Genomic DNA, 13,912 nt, shown 5'->3' with positions numbered 1-13,912 from the left:
GTATAAAGGGCAGTGTAGGAAAGAAGAGAAATGATTGAGAAAGGAGAGAGGAGAGTAAGAGAACAAGAAAAATGTAAGCAGAGGGAGGTGACAAGCTTTGAGAAACCCAGTTAGTCAAATCCTGATGTGAAAATTGTAGTTTCTTACTGTGTGAGCATGTAAGCAAGCGTACAAACGCATGTATTGGGAGCACAAATTTGCTGATAGCAGATTATTATTTTCATGCTAAAATTCTAAATTGAGCATTTTCGAAGAGGGATAAAAAAAAGTGTAGAGAAAAAGGCTTCTTTGCTCACACAACACCTTTGCTAATCTTTTATTTATCATAGCATATCAACTTGTGGGTTGTGGAACTGATCCTGTCAACTCCCAAAAGTTCAAAGAGAAAAACAAAACAAAGAATAGACAAGTCGTGAAGGGAAATCTGACAGCGATAGAGTAGCGCAAAAAGAAGACGCGGGACAGAATCGTCAAAAGGGGAGGAAATGCGGTCTCCACATAAAAAATCTGTTTGTCTAAAAGGTCTAATTACCAGAGGTTTGTCAGGCTTAATTGCAGGTGCACATGTTAATTGTAAACGAGCTGAATTCTCCATGGGGGCGCCACAGTGGAGCCAAGAGAGAGAAAGAGAGAGAGAGAAGGAGGAGGAGGAGGAGGAGGAGGAAACGAGTGGGAGGAAGGCAGCAGAGAGAAAAGAAAAGGAGAGTGAAGAGTGGGGCGAGGGAGAGAATAAATAGAGACATGCACAAAAGAGATGGAGGTGGTGGAAGGAACAGCAAGAAGAAACCAAGAGGCGGGAGGGAGAGAGAGAGAGCGAGAGAGAGGGAGAGGGAGAGAGAGAGTTGTGCAAAGGCAACGCTGCTGGAGAAAGAGATATGAAAAGAGGACGTGATTAGCACAGAATGATAAAAGAAGAGTCAAGGGTGGAGAGGAGGTTAGATAAATGTGAAGAATAAAAGGAAAACTAAATAGGCGAGTAAAGAAATGCTCTTAATCCACAGTGTGCTGAGGGGGGGAAAAGGGACAGAAACTCTGTTGATGAGTCTTCTGAGAGGTCGCACCGCAGGGAAGCTATCGGAAGAATATCTTCTACAATAAAGCGAGAAATGTGACAGTAAACGAGGGAGCAGAGAAAGACAGAGGCCCACTCGGATATGTGTTTCTGTGCAGCGACAGTGCTCCGTTTCCATAGTTACAATTCAAATAAGCCTCCGCATAACACCATGATGGACGGGAAGATACACACAGCTCGCACTAATTCATCCAGCGCACTACACGCAGTGTGCGTGCCCTCTCCTAATAATACACAATTTACTTTTATCTAAGCGGCCGCATATTTCTGTGCCGACTCTCTCTGACAAAAATAAAAAATGTGTGTAACATGAAATAAAACAGCAAGGAGCCGGAGCACACTGCACAGACACCCACGTACACTCACACACACTTTAGGTAATTCAAGGCACTCCTGCAGATAGAGATGATCCACTGCTTAGTGTATTAGCATAGCTCATTTTTTAAAATAAATCTCCAAAAGGGTTACCCAGAAATAAACAGGACGGTGGAAGGAAGCTAACAGACTGAGTACGGGAGCAACTACACATCAGAACCAATCAGACCAACTCACAACATACAGACTGTCGTCAGTGCTTCCCAGTTAATAACATTTAAATGGAGCGAGTCAAGAGTGGATCATAAACTAAAACAGCAAAATAGAAAAAAGTAACCATCTTTACACTGCAGCAACAAATCCAATATGACACATGACTTCATGCGCTCCTGTATCCATTATGGCACTTACACAGCAATTACTAGAACATACACAGAGCATATAAAGCACTTTGATAAGTGGCTACACAAACACCCACATGTGCTCGTTGTTTGTATCCTGCAATTTACAGCAGACCTGAATAACCTTCTACACGGTGCAGCTACATGCATGAACACTGAGCCAGTGGTTTGAGCATATGCACGAGGTCAAGACACCACCTGAGCCCCCTTCATGCATGTCGAGCTTCTGTTTCTACAATACAAAACGCGTGTGTGCCCTTCCGAACCCCCCCACTGACATAGATACCAATGTACCACCACACACACGTAAAATGTGCATGTGTCGGCTCTGGGGTGAGCTACAGCCGTCATCTACAGCCGTCATATCACGGTTAACATTTACAAAGAGCATTGATCAGAGAAGTCTGTCAAATGGCACAAACCACCAATAGAATAACCAGAGCTGCTTGAGACGCACAGCCGCACATGCTCACACACCCATGGACTCGTAATCTGCCAATAAAGATTCTGCACGATCAATCGGGCCGTGAACTGTACTCTTTGATCAGCTCACCACCACAGTAATGAATAAGTGCTGATTTTAATGGTCAGCTGTTTTGTGCCTGAGTGCTGTGGGGCGTTACAGACTGGAGTGTATATGTTCTGCAGATGCTCTGAGCTGCAGCCTGAGACATTAAAACTGAAAACTGCCATGCTATTTAAATCACGCGTAGGCCATCATTATCAGGCTCTACTATATCCCCGGAGACTCCATGTGGTGGGCTGCAGTGTATAGCATTTGAAAGGCATTGTGGGTAACATAAGCTGACAGGCATATCTATTAAGGAGCACATTTACATACAGTGGGTGGTCAGTCACAGGTAAGAGGTGTGCGTTAGTCAGACATGATTCCTCAATGACAACAAATCATGTTTTAAAACATTATAAGAACATTTGAACTTTACAATACACTTACAGTCTACAGGCAGCCTCACAGAACAATCTTTTCTATGTTTGTGGGCGTATAATGCATTAGAAAGAGGCCACCGCATGAGACAATGTTTGACTTTTACGATTACTGACACAACTACAATGATCATAAGTGATTTAGAATTATTTTATGAATTATACTTGTTTTCTACACCCAACATGTTTCCAAAAAATAAATGCTTTGTGGGTTACTACCTCCTGCATTTCAGAGAAAACACAACAAAATAAAATATAATGATTAATAGAGGTGGGAAAAAAAATCTAGTTATGTAAAAAGCGAGATTCTTCTCTTCTAAGATTTAAAATCGATTCATAATTTCCAAAAATTGTTTATTTATTTCTTTATTTAAAATATATATATATATAATTTTAAAATGTTAAATTTTTGTTGGCTAATCAGTCACTCCCTGCTACGTGCTAAGGCTAGCGCTTTAACTCAGTAGAATGCCAAAAAGAGCAACAAGAAATTCAGCCAGTCTCACAGATGACTGGAGTAGATCCTGAAATGTTTATTAATTCAAAAAATAGACTTTAAATTATGAATCAGGAATCCAGGATCGTTTTGAATCGAAAATCGGTCAAATCGTGAACCCAAGAAGTGAAATCGAATCGTGAGACACCCAAATATGCCCAGCCCTATTGCTCAGGGTAAAACTGTGTGAGCTCTTTATATTAAAAATCTATCATGCAGCTTTAAAACATGTAACCTAAACGCCACACCAGAAAATCACAACCTAATGAAGTGACCTTTGCATGCAACAAAAGACAATACAGGAAAACATCACACAGCATCTTCTGGACTGAAGTTAAATATACTGTTACATTTATAAATTAGGCAAACATTGGGGACAGATAAAATGACTGAAGTCTGTGTGATCTCTATTGTTTTAGACTTAAAGTCATGATTGATTTATTTGAACATTTTGCAGGCAGGTGGATGACCACTGCTTTAAAAAAAACACAGTTTTTGATCCAGTGCAGAAACAAAAAAAGTGGTGAAGTTTTTTGTGACTCATTACTCACATCATGTGTCATTCAATACTGAGTGACATTGTCGGGTTCAGTCAGGTAAGCAGACGTCATGCAGCTCTAATGGCTCTCCTGCAGGGGAAGAATGAGCCGACACAAGTTCTATTTGCATCCCCTGTAATTATTCAATTCACTTTCACTAAGTCGAGAGAGTCAACGTGAGTTCAGTGTTTTCTCTGAAACATACCGACTCCCCAACATATAATGCCATCGTCACAAGTGAATAAAAATATACTTTAAAGCTTTAATTGACAGAAGTGCAATCATATTCTAAGATAAGGCTGCTGCCATTCTATAGTTTATTGATAATCTTGCTAAGTGTTAACAAATCCCATAAAGGACTGAAACAAACAATGTTATAGCAGGGTTTACACCTGAAATAGGTCAGCATTAAAGGAGCACAAAGGCGGGCTGTTGTTCGTGTCTATAATGAAATCTGATCCATGAAGACATTTGGGAAACAGACCCATGAGTCTGAAGAGCCAAAATACTTTGGGAGCTTATAATAGGCTGGATTTCACAACAAATAATTACAGTTTTATCTTTCAAAGAATGACGTCGCTATGCAGTCCAGCAAAACTTCGGCCAAAAGTTCAACCATTTAACAGATTTTTGTGCATGCTGGCACCGAGCTGTTTCCCTGAACAGTCCTCAATCAGATTATTAAGGGGGCTTCTTATTAATCACACAGGGCCAATGTCAGTCTGAACACAGCCTGCCTGCTTCTCTCACTACTTTCCAACTTCCAGTGGCTCTCAACACTGAGCCCATTTGTTTCCACTGAAGAGTTTATAAATGGCTCATACGTAGAAGTGCTCAGTAAAATCCTGAAGCAGCTGGGCACTTAAGTTTTCAGCAAATAGAGCATGTTGGCGACTATTTTCAGCCGTGGATTAACACACATTTGGATGCATTGTGTATATTGCAGGATAGTTATTTTGAGACAGAATAAACTAAAGAGTATGTACAATGAAGGGACGTGTTAGCAACTAGAAATTAGCTTGGCTCATTACTTTATTTTCAGTGTTGTAGCTGTTAAGACAGACACACTGCACAGATAAGCAGCAGTGATGGCTGCCTCCTTGAACTGCTCAAGATCGCACAGTTGAGGTGTCGACACAGGCACTGTGGCCACTTCAGCAATGCTTATCAGCTTGTCTCTTTAAATCAAGTTTGCTTTCATTTATTACGGTCAACAAATGATGGTATATCAAATATTTTTTTATATCTAGTTAATACAGAAATCAAAAATGGATACAGGCAATTTTTAAATCAGAAGAAAAACACTATAATAATGACTTTAATAAAAATATTTGTCATTTATGTGACATATTCTACCAACACTGACTGAAGATTTACCGCGAGGTATAAGATTTATTGTTATATGAATATCAGATCATTATTATAGTCGTATAGTTTTCTGGACTTCCTTTGTCTAAATAAATGAAGCTGCAGCAGCATGAGAGTAACGACTGACTGATGCTGCTCATACGGGCCGTGTGGCTGTTCTAACCTGTTAACTCGGCTGCATATATCAAACAACGTGATAAACTGAGGCTTTGGCTACACAGAAAATCTTTGGATGAAGTAGTTCATGTTTTTTTTTTAATTGATGGGATCTACTGAAAATGAAAAAAAAAATGAAAAAAATCATGAAGGTTATCTTGAAATCATGCTGATACTTTTGGAAACCAAGGATTTTTTGTTGAATGAGAGAATCCAGGAGAAAAAAAGAGAAGTGTGGCATAAATTTGTAAGTAAAAAAAGAATGACTACAACATAAAGCACAAAAGGGTCAGTAACCAACAGTAACCCTTGCAGATTGCGACTCTGCAAAAAAACTGTCATTACGCGTTTGTATTTACACATTGCATTCGCAGCTGCATATTTATTTATTTTTTTAAGATTTATTTTTGGGCTTTTGTGCCTTTATTGGAGAGACAGGACAGTGGATTGAGCCGGAAATCAGGGAGAGAGAGAGAGAGAGAGAGAGAGAGAGAGAGAGAGTGGGGATTGACATGCGGGAAAGGAGCCACAGGTCGGATCCGAATCCAGGCCACCCGCTTGGAGGACCACAGCCTCCACACATGGGACGCACGCACCATCCACTGCTCCACCAGCGCCCCACACAGCTGCATATTATGGGTGGCCTAGCGTGTGGTATCACATCGCATTACAGCGTTGTGGAAGACTGAGAGGCATGATGTCGGAAGACATAACGAGAGCTTCACATGAACTCCAGAGACATGCACACACTCAACGCGCTGTTCTGCCCTGCTGGCTCTGACGTTACACACCGCCACCGTCTCCCCTCTGTTACGCCTCTGTTGCTTCTTTCAACGGCAGATCAGGGGCAGGATGACTTCGACCCACCTGTAGTGGCAACTTAACACAAACAAAAATCCTCTTGCCACTTCTTGCAGGACTAGAAGTTTCTGACTCGTAGGCTACTTTCCAAAGGACACATTTTTGCAAGTAATCCAAAGATGAAAGGAGGCAGATTTAAAGTGACAAAAAAAAATACGATTTATTCCTCAGAAAAGAATTGCAGTTTACAAAATAAGCTCTTACAAATATCACTCGTTTACTAAAAGAAAACCTTTCGGATTCGACCAAAAACTAAAACCGTGACGGTCAGAAAACTGTTGCTCCTCGTCCTGCTCGGTAGAATGACTTCTCGTCTAACACTTTTCAGCAGCAGGACACGTAAACTGAGCATTTATAACCACACAGACCTACTATAAACACACAATGTTTCAATACATGATAAATATAAACAAAATTAATTAATTCTAAAATTCAAAAGCAAAAACTCTATTAATTATAAACATATAAATACAAAATTATACTAATGGGCAAATGATATTTTTATATTAACCTGTTGTCCTCTATGGCTCTAACACCGCCACTGTGCCTCTGTGTGTTACACATCACAGATAAGGCTTAACAGAGGGGTAAGCTGCATTGAGCTGGCAGCATGTAAGAGCCATAAGTATAACATGCTAACATGTCCTATTTTTGGAGTTGCTTAGTCTTATTAAACATAATTCTCGATTGATTTTTCTGCCTACCTCGCTGTTGTCTTAAAGAATGAACAAGAAGACCTGAAAAAATCAATAGTTTATTGAAGAGGGTCTTGGGTGTTTCATTAAGTGCCCTTTAGTATGGTCAAGACTCCTCTGGCTGCTAATTGCTCTTATAATGAGACGCTCTACAGATCTCTACTGTCTCACTGAGGCTGCCTCAGCTCTCCAAATAACACTATATGGCCTCTTCATCAGAGGCAAATAAACTGACCGAGACTCGAAGCACACACATACACACAGTATGAGGAAGGGGGTGGTGGGGGAATCAGGGCAGAGGCAGGATCCATCTATCCCCTGAAGTCTTCATTACTTCATTGAAGCCATTTATTCCACCGGGGTAATATCTGCTGCTCCGGACTTAATTTAGCAGCAAAGTGACATGTCCCTCTTGGCAGTAACACAGGGGTCTGCACAGCCTCAGAGGGTTTGGACCAGCACTATTTCATATTTACACAGTGCATGTAGAGCTACGGCATGTCGTCACAGTATGTAAAGGGAGTCAATGCCAGGCTCTATTGGTTATTAGACTTTTTTTTTTTCCTTTTCCAAAAGGACATACCGTAATAAATCACTGATGTGTTTTTTTTATCTGATCTACTAAAAGGCATTCACAACCCGGCACAGAATTTTATTTTCTCTAGTTTCCCTCTGAAAAGCTAAAAACTGAAACAGGAGTTTTCTAACCAAGAGCAGATTTTTATCACTTTCCTTTGTGGCAAACTCCTGAGTATTTAGGAGCTACAGCTCTCTTGGGGTTTGCTAGCAAGATTGTAATGAAAGAACCACAATACACTTTTTCTGATTTATAATTACCTGAGGCTTTACACCAGCCCAGCCCCCCTCCCCCCCATGAGGCTGCCTGAAACCAGAACCAGCACCTGTAGCTGTACTGCCTGCAAGCAAGCTCTCTGAACCACCGTCAAGCCAGGTTAATAAGTTAAATCTACTGAAGTGTTATGCCAACAATACACCCAGGCTGCAAAATACAGGTAACAAATATCAAAGAAAGGACGCCTATGTTTCTAAGAGCAAGTCCAAACGATCCTATGATCCAAACTACGATCCAAACGCCACTCTCTCTCCAGATCACTAACCAAACATCGCAACCAGAACTTGTGCAGCTGAATTTTATGTCCTGCAGAAAGTGCATGGCTGGTTTTGGACCTGATCACATCTCATCATGATGTGTTGTTGATTCAAATAGTGAAACCAAAAGAAGTACTCAACAAAAATGTGATTCAATAACAGAATAATGCTGAAGTTTAAGTTCAAGTTGATGAATAGAGCAGAACACTCGAGGAGATTTGATTCGCGGCCTCTGCAATAAAGGAATAGAGCCTCCGCACATGGCGGGCACGACATAACCGCTAGGTGCCCCCGTGTTTTCACATCTTTTAACTAAAGCAGAAAGACGTCTACATTAATTCTCTGGTCTGCACTCTCGTCTCCTGTGAGAGCAAAGCGCAAATGTTCCCATTACAATCTGCACTGCTGTTTACAAGGTGTGACAGGTAATGTGGCTTGGTAAGCATTAATAATTAACAATTACCACACCTTTCTTTCTATTTATATTTCCACTTTAACAACCCTCTTTCTGCACAGCTTGACGTCTGCCTCTTTGAACCAGAACAGCAGATGTTCAGTTGTGTCCTCGATGACCTTCAGCGTGTCATCTAGCGTTTATCTTTTGTGAGACTAGGGTGGAAAACATTGGCATTTCTGCTGGAAGAAAATAATTCCAAATCCTCATCAAAACAGTTGCAAATTTATTTCCTCATCATTTCAGCTCTTCTTCCCACATGGACCTTGAATATCTATTTCAAGATGCAATCGCATGGCTCCAATCCTACACATTCAGCAATAAAAGCCCACACACTCCCCTCCACTTACAGCTAAATATTGCACCCGAGTCCCAGACACACGATTACGTCTTCTTTCCCCCCTCTGTTCTCATCCTCAAATCTATCCCCCTCAGAGGTTTGCTCTACCTTTCGGCGTCGCCTCTTTCTCCCCGATCACCTGTTCCTCCGCTTTGTTACAGAAATACAGAAATAACTGTCTAGTGCAGCTCCTCCTGAGCTTGTGCTGTTGTGTTGTAGCTTCATGTTTGAGTCCTCATCTCTGCAGATGTTGGTTTTTCAAACTCATATCCTCAGTCTTAAATCAGGGCTAATTAATTAATATTGCTGCTTATGAAGGGCTTTCTAAACTTGGTGCCGATGAAAACACAACCACTTCAGAAATCTGCTAAAAGTGCACTCTAAATAAGTTGTCAAATATCAACAAAGCAGCTGAGCAAAAGCAGTGCAAGAGACTCAGATTGGAGCATTATAGTTTGTCTTACAATATGATTGAATAAAAGCATTGACAGTAGAACCCACAACTCCTACAAATGTCATTTGTGACAGTTCACATCAAGGCATTGTATACCAACGAGATCCTTTACTCTTTAAAGGATACTAAGACTTTTGATCAGCAGCTCCACACAGACCCGTTTCATCTTCTGATCCAATCAAATATTATTTGCTCCTCTTCTTCCTTTATCCTCTCCTCTCTCTTTGAAAATAATAATCATCATCTAATCATCCCTCTTATTGCAAACATAATTATCGTTCATCTTATCATGCCCTTTTAGCAAAGCCATCAGCGTGACATGATTCCTCGACTCCTCAGGTCTGTTTACTCAAGAACCTTCTCGATGACACTACCAAATAATACTCGATCTGGTTCAGCTTATCAAACCTTTCATCGGTTCCTCTCATCTCAGCAACTAAGCCCTTCCTTAGACGGTAGATTTTGTCTTCTTTTTTTTTTTCCCCAATCAGATTCTTCCATCCGTCTGAGAAACTACATGAAATAAGGTTCCCCGTCTCTGTCGATAGAAGAGCTTCAAACGGCCTCTCTCTGGCATCTTATGAAAAGTGACAGTTTCGGATTAGATGTCTGGATGTGGCAGCTCAGACATTTTGATCATGTTATTAGTGAACACATACAGGGTGAAACACAGATCTAATACTGCATTGGAAAACCACTTATTAGGCAAGAGCTACAGTTTGTACTGTGCTCAGTTTGAGCAGAGCCTGCACAAACACACATCAGAGAGAACTGTTGGAGAGCCTGCTGACTTCAGTTACAGAGAAAGTGAACAGTTTGGGTAGAGGCGGCGTCACAGCGCTGGGCCCCCTGTTCTCTATTCTTAGCTCTTCCTCCGTCTCTCTCAGTCACACATGACTAGGTTTAGAAGAGGAGAGGTAGAAGAGGCACCTTCAGTTTCTGTTTCTAACAAACATGGGATGGCATTAACGCTCAGTTTCCATTTTATTAAAACAGCCTGTTTGGACTTTTTTTCTTTTTTTAAACTACCATTTTAACCAGAAGAACAATTACCATTTAACCTGCAACCGTCTGGGGCGCTGGTGGCGCATTGGTTAGTGTGCAGCCAATGAATGGAGGCTGTGGTCCTCCAAGTGGGCGGCCCGGGTTCAAATCCGACCTGTGGCTCCTTTCCTGCATGTCATTCCCCACTCTTTCTCTCTCCCTGATTTCTGTCTCTATCCACTCTCCTATCTCTCAAACAAAGGCACAAAATCACCAAAAATAAATCTTCAAAAAAAAAAAAATAATAATAATAATAATCTGCAACCGTCTGTTTGTCTTCAAATGCACAGCGTACAACAAACGCAGCATCTGACCCACAGCTTTCTCTGTTGTTGGGGGTAAACAAGGTTGTTCTATTTGTGTGAGCAGAGCCAAATAACCACACCACCATACCATCTACAGAGCAGAGCGCTTGGATATTGATGCACAAATCATGTATAAAGGTGTGAATTGCGGCTGACTTTATAAAGTGCTAATCCTTACTGCCACAGTGTGACTGCATGGAGCAACATTCATTTACAGCACTTCCTAAGACATGTTGTTAGTATGTATAAATACTTGTTATCGCTAATGTTTAGTTATAAATAGTTTTTACAAAGAAAAAGAAAAAAAAACGTTGTAAAGCGAAGTGAGTGAAATTAAAAAATACAAAAGCATATTTGCCATTAATTAAATTTAAATATCGATACTTGGCGGCCATGAATCGATATAATATCACCACACGAAATATCGCGATACTATGCTGTATTGATTTTTCCCCCTCCTCTAGTAGAGACAGTTGCTATGGGCATCACAGAGGAGCTGTAACAAACACCAATCATCAATTCATTGTGCAGATTTTCTCCTCAAGACAGCTGATTGCTTTATCCAGCTCGTACGGAGAAGGAGGTTTTTTGAAAAGAGGAATAAAATGGCTCAAATTTTACAAGTTGTCGGTACAAAGAAAGAGCAGAGTGAATGCCCTCCGCCTACATGCCTGCCAAAAAGAAGCAGAATTCAGCCTTTGGATCGAGTAAATTTGAGCTAAAACTGGCTACTGAGTCAATAATATACTCTTATTTCTATTCGACTTTTCTTCATGGATCGTTTCTTGAACAAATCTGAAAATGCAAGATGATGGAGATACTTCTGAGCTATTGTGTGACCACTTTTCACTTCTCTGCCTGTCTCCCTGTGCGTCTCTAAACAAACAATAAACACTGGACGGCTCAGCACCTGTAATCCTTTAACGACTCAATCAACATTCGTAAAGCTGCTCACATGAGGCACATATCCAGAACGGACTCAGCCAGCTGTCTGCCAGTCCTCGCATCAACATCCTGATGCAAAGATATATTCACAGCACTTCACTGCTGCAACTTTGTTCATGGTCCACTGATCAAAACAGGGGCCCGCCTGACAGGAGAACTAACATCCCGATCCAGTAATCTCAATCCACTCTTCAAAAACATGCAGCATCACGAGGCTGCAGCAGCACACTTCTCCTAGACCTTGTTGCTTATACACTCCAGCGCTACATCTGTCTACAAAGCCTCCTCCTTCATCCTCTGTCTGTGAAGCTCCCTCCGGATTCACCGCCTTCGCCTAGATCTCTGCCTGTCTGTCTCTTCCCCCCGTCTTCCACGCCTCAACCCCAAGCCAGCGCCGTATCATGTTCCCTCCGCACTCTTTTTCTTTTTTTTTTCAGAAGAGAATTCAGCCCTAGGAACGCAGTTCACATGCAGCCATTTCAAGCCTGCAGTGACAGCCAATAGCCAACTGTTGAGACAGAAGATGAAGTTTTGATTGAAATGTTGTGCTGAGGGATCCAGGGAGCCGCAGAGCGCAGAGTCTGTGCAGCATATGTGTGTGAGGAGAAGAATATGGTCCGTCTGTGTCAGTGCTGAAGCCATAGTGATGTGAGGTAGGGACATAACTAGCTGTCACACACCTCCTCTTAGTCACGCTTCAACAAACACTTGCATCATAATTAGATAGCTCCATCAGATCGTGAGTCAGTGGATGCAAATGGGAGGCATTAACCAGTCTCACACAACGCTGAAAACAATCCAGCCAAAAACAAAATCCTCAATGCCACCAAGAAACATAATGTGGAATGACTCCCTTATAAGCAGATTTTACATATGTGTGTTACAGCTCATAAAAATGTCAGTCAATTTTAAACACACTGGTCTAAAAGTCCAGTCTTTTCCCATGAACACTTTGTGTAATTCTCCTTTAAGGCTTGTTCTTCTTTATCGCCACTCTTTCACGCCTTGTCACACTGCTTCTCTGACAACTATTCCCATTATCTTTACACACCCCTCCAACTTTTAAATGTGGGTTTTTATCAGTCCACCTCGGAAGCGGCTGCTGAAAGGAACACTGGCTCAGCAATAAAAAAAATGTTTTAAAAAGGCTCCCGCTTCCCAACTCTCCAGCTCTATACGGTTACTATTGTCTCGACCTGTTTTCCCTCGTGAGGCGACAACGCGTCGTTTTGATGGGCTTATTGAAGCTGCTGCCTCGTTATCCCTTATCTCCACACCGGCCTTCCTCACAAAGCAGACGTACAATGTGTGACGAAAAAGACAATTTGTCATTAGCTAAATGATTTTTTTTATCCCCCTCATCCTCTTGTCTTTCTCATTCCTATCCTCTTTCTTAAAACCAACACAAAATAAGAATTACCATAGACTGCTTGAGTTAAACCAAGATTTGTCAAACTATAAACAGAAGCTTTCAAAGAACTGGGGAAAAAAATAATCCTTCAAAGATTGTCTTCAGCTTGTTTAGAGAGAGATTCTTGAATATATAATTGTCACGTGATGTGCAGCATCACTACAGCTCACTGAACTTTTCATCAGAGATACATCACAGTGGTTTCCTAATTTAACTATAAAACAAACCCTTAAGTCAATGATCTCAAGAGGCACCAGAAGTGTCATCATAAATTACACAATGCTATATTATCTATATCAAACATGTAAACCTCTTTAGATCTGTTCTGACCCATTTACTCCACATCCTTTCATGTGAATCATAAAATAATGACTGAGTTATTAAATTAACGGATAAAACAGGAAAACAAATGTCTTAACTGTAGGCTGGTTCCAGTACTGGTCTTGACTGTTAATGATTTAATGAACAGTTGAGTAAAAATATGCCAACAGTTTGCCATTTTGCAGCTCCAACTGTCAGCGGAAAGTTTTTTTTTTTTAGTGATTTTAGACGTCTAAATTGGAGTGTTGATTCTGGTCTATTCATCCTGGGCCTTGTGCAACCATATTCAACTCTTTTCTGACATTTAATACAAAAGAATGGCTTATCAAATAATCCAAAGAATTAGTCGATGGTTCAGGGCCTGACATTCACTTGTTGTATTGGGAGGGATTCTCCTAAATTCTTCAAATAGTGAGGGTTTTTTTTTTTCCTGGAGGCTTAAACATACTGTGATACTTTTTTATCAAGTCCGGAAATTGGCCTGGTAGCTGGAGAGGTGCCAGTCCACTTCCTGAGCACTGCCAAGGTGCAAGGTCCCCAAAACTGCTCCGGAGCTCTCACTGTCCGCGGCCCCCTCAGTCTGAGACCTCTCCGTTAATGCATGTCCTTGGGTTCCTGTTTGTGCATGTGTGTGTTCATGTTCATTCAACAGAGTGTAAAAAAAAAAACAAATTTCCCCT

General features: G+C 41.1%; 1 protein-coding gene across 7 annotated transcripts in view; it reads right to left on the bottom strand.

Annotated features, from left to right (window-relative positions):
- Positions 1 to 13,912, bottom strand: part of grin2bb (glutamate receptor, ionotropic, N-methyl D-aspartate 2B, genome duplicate b) — a 103,373-nt gene that overhangs the window by 83,744 nt on the left and 5,717 nt on the right. The window lies entirely within an intron of this gene.

This window comes from Labrus bergylta, chromosome 1 (assembly GCF_963930695.1).
Source record: "Labrus bergylta chromosome 1, fLabBer1.1, whole genome shotgun sequence".
Classification (NCBI taxonomy): domain Eukaryota; kingdom Metazoa; phylum Chordata; class Actinopteri; order Labriformes; family Labridae; genus Labrus; species Labrus bergylta.
The sequence above is the reverse complement of the archived record's forward strand: the minus strand, read 5'-3'. Positions and strand labels throughout refer to the sequence as shown.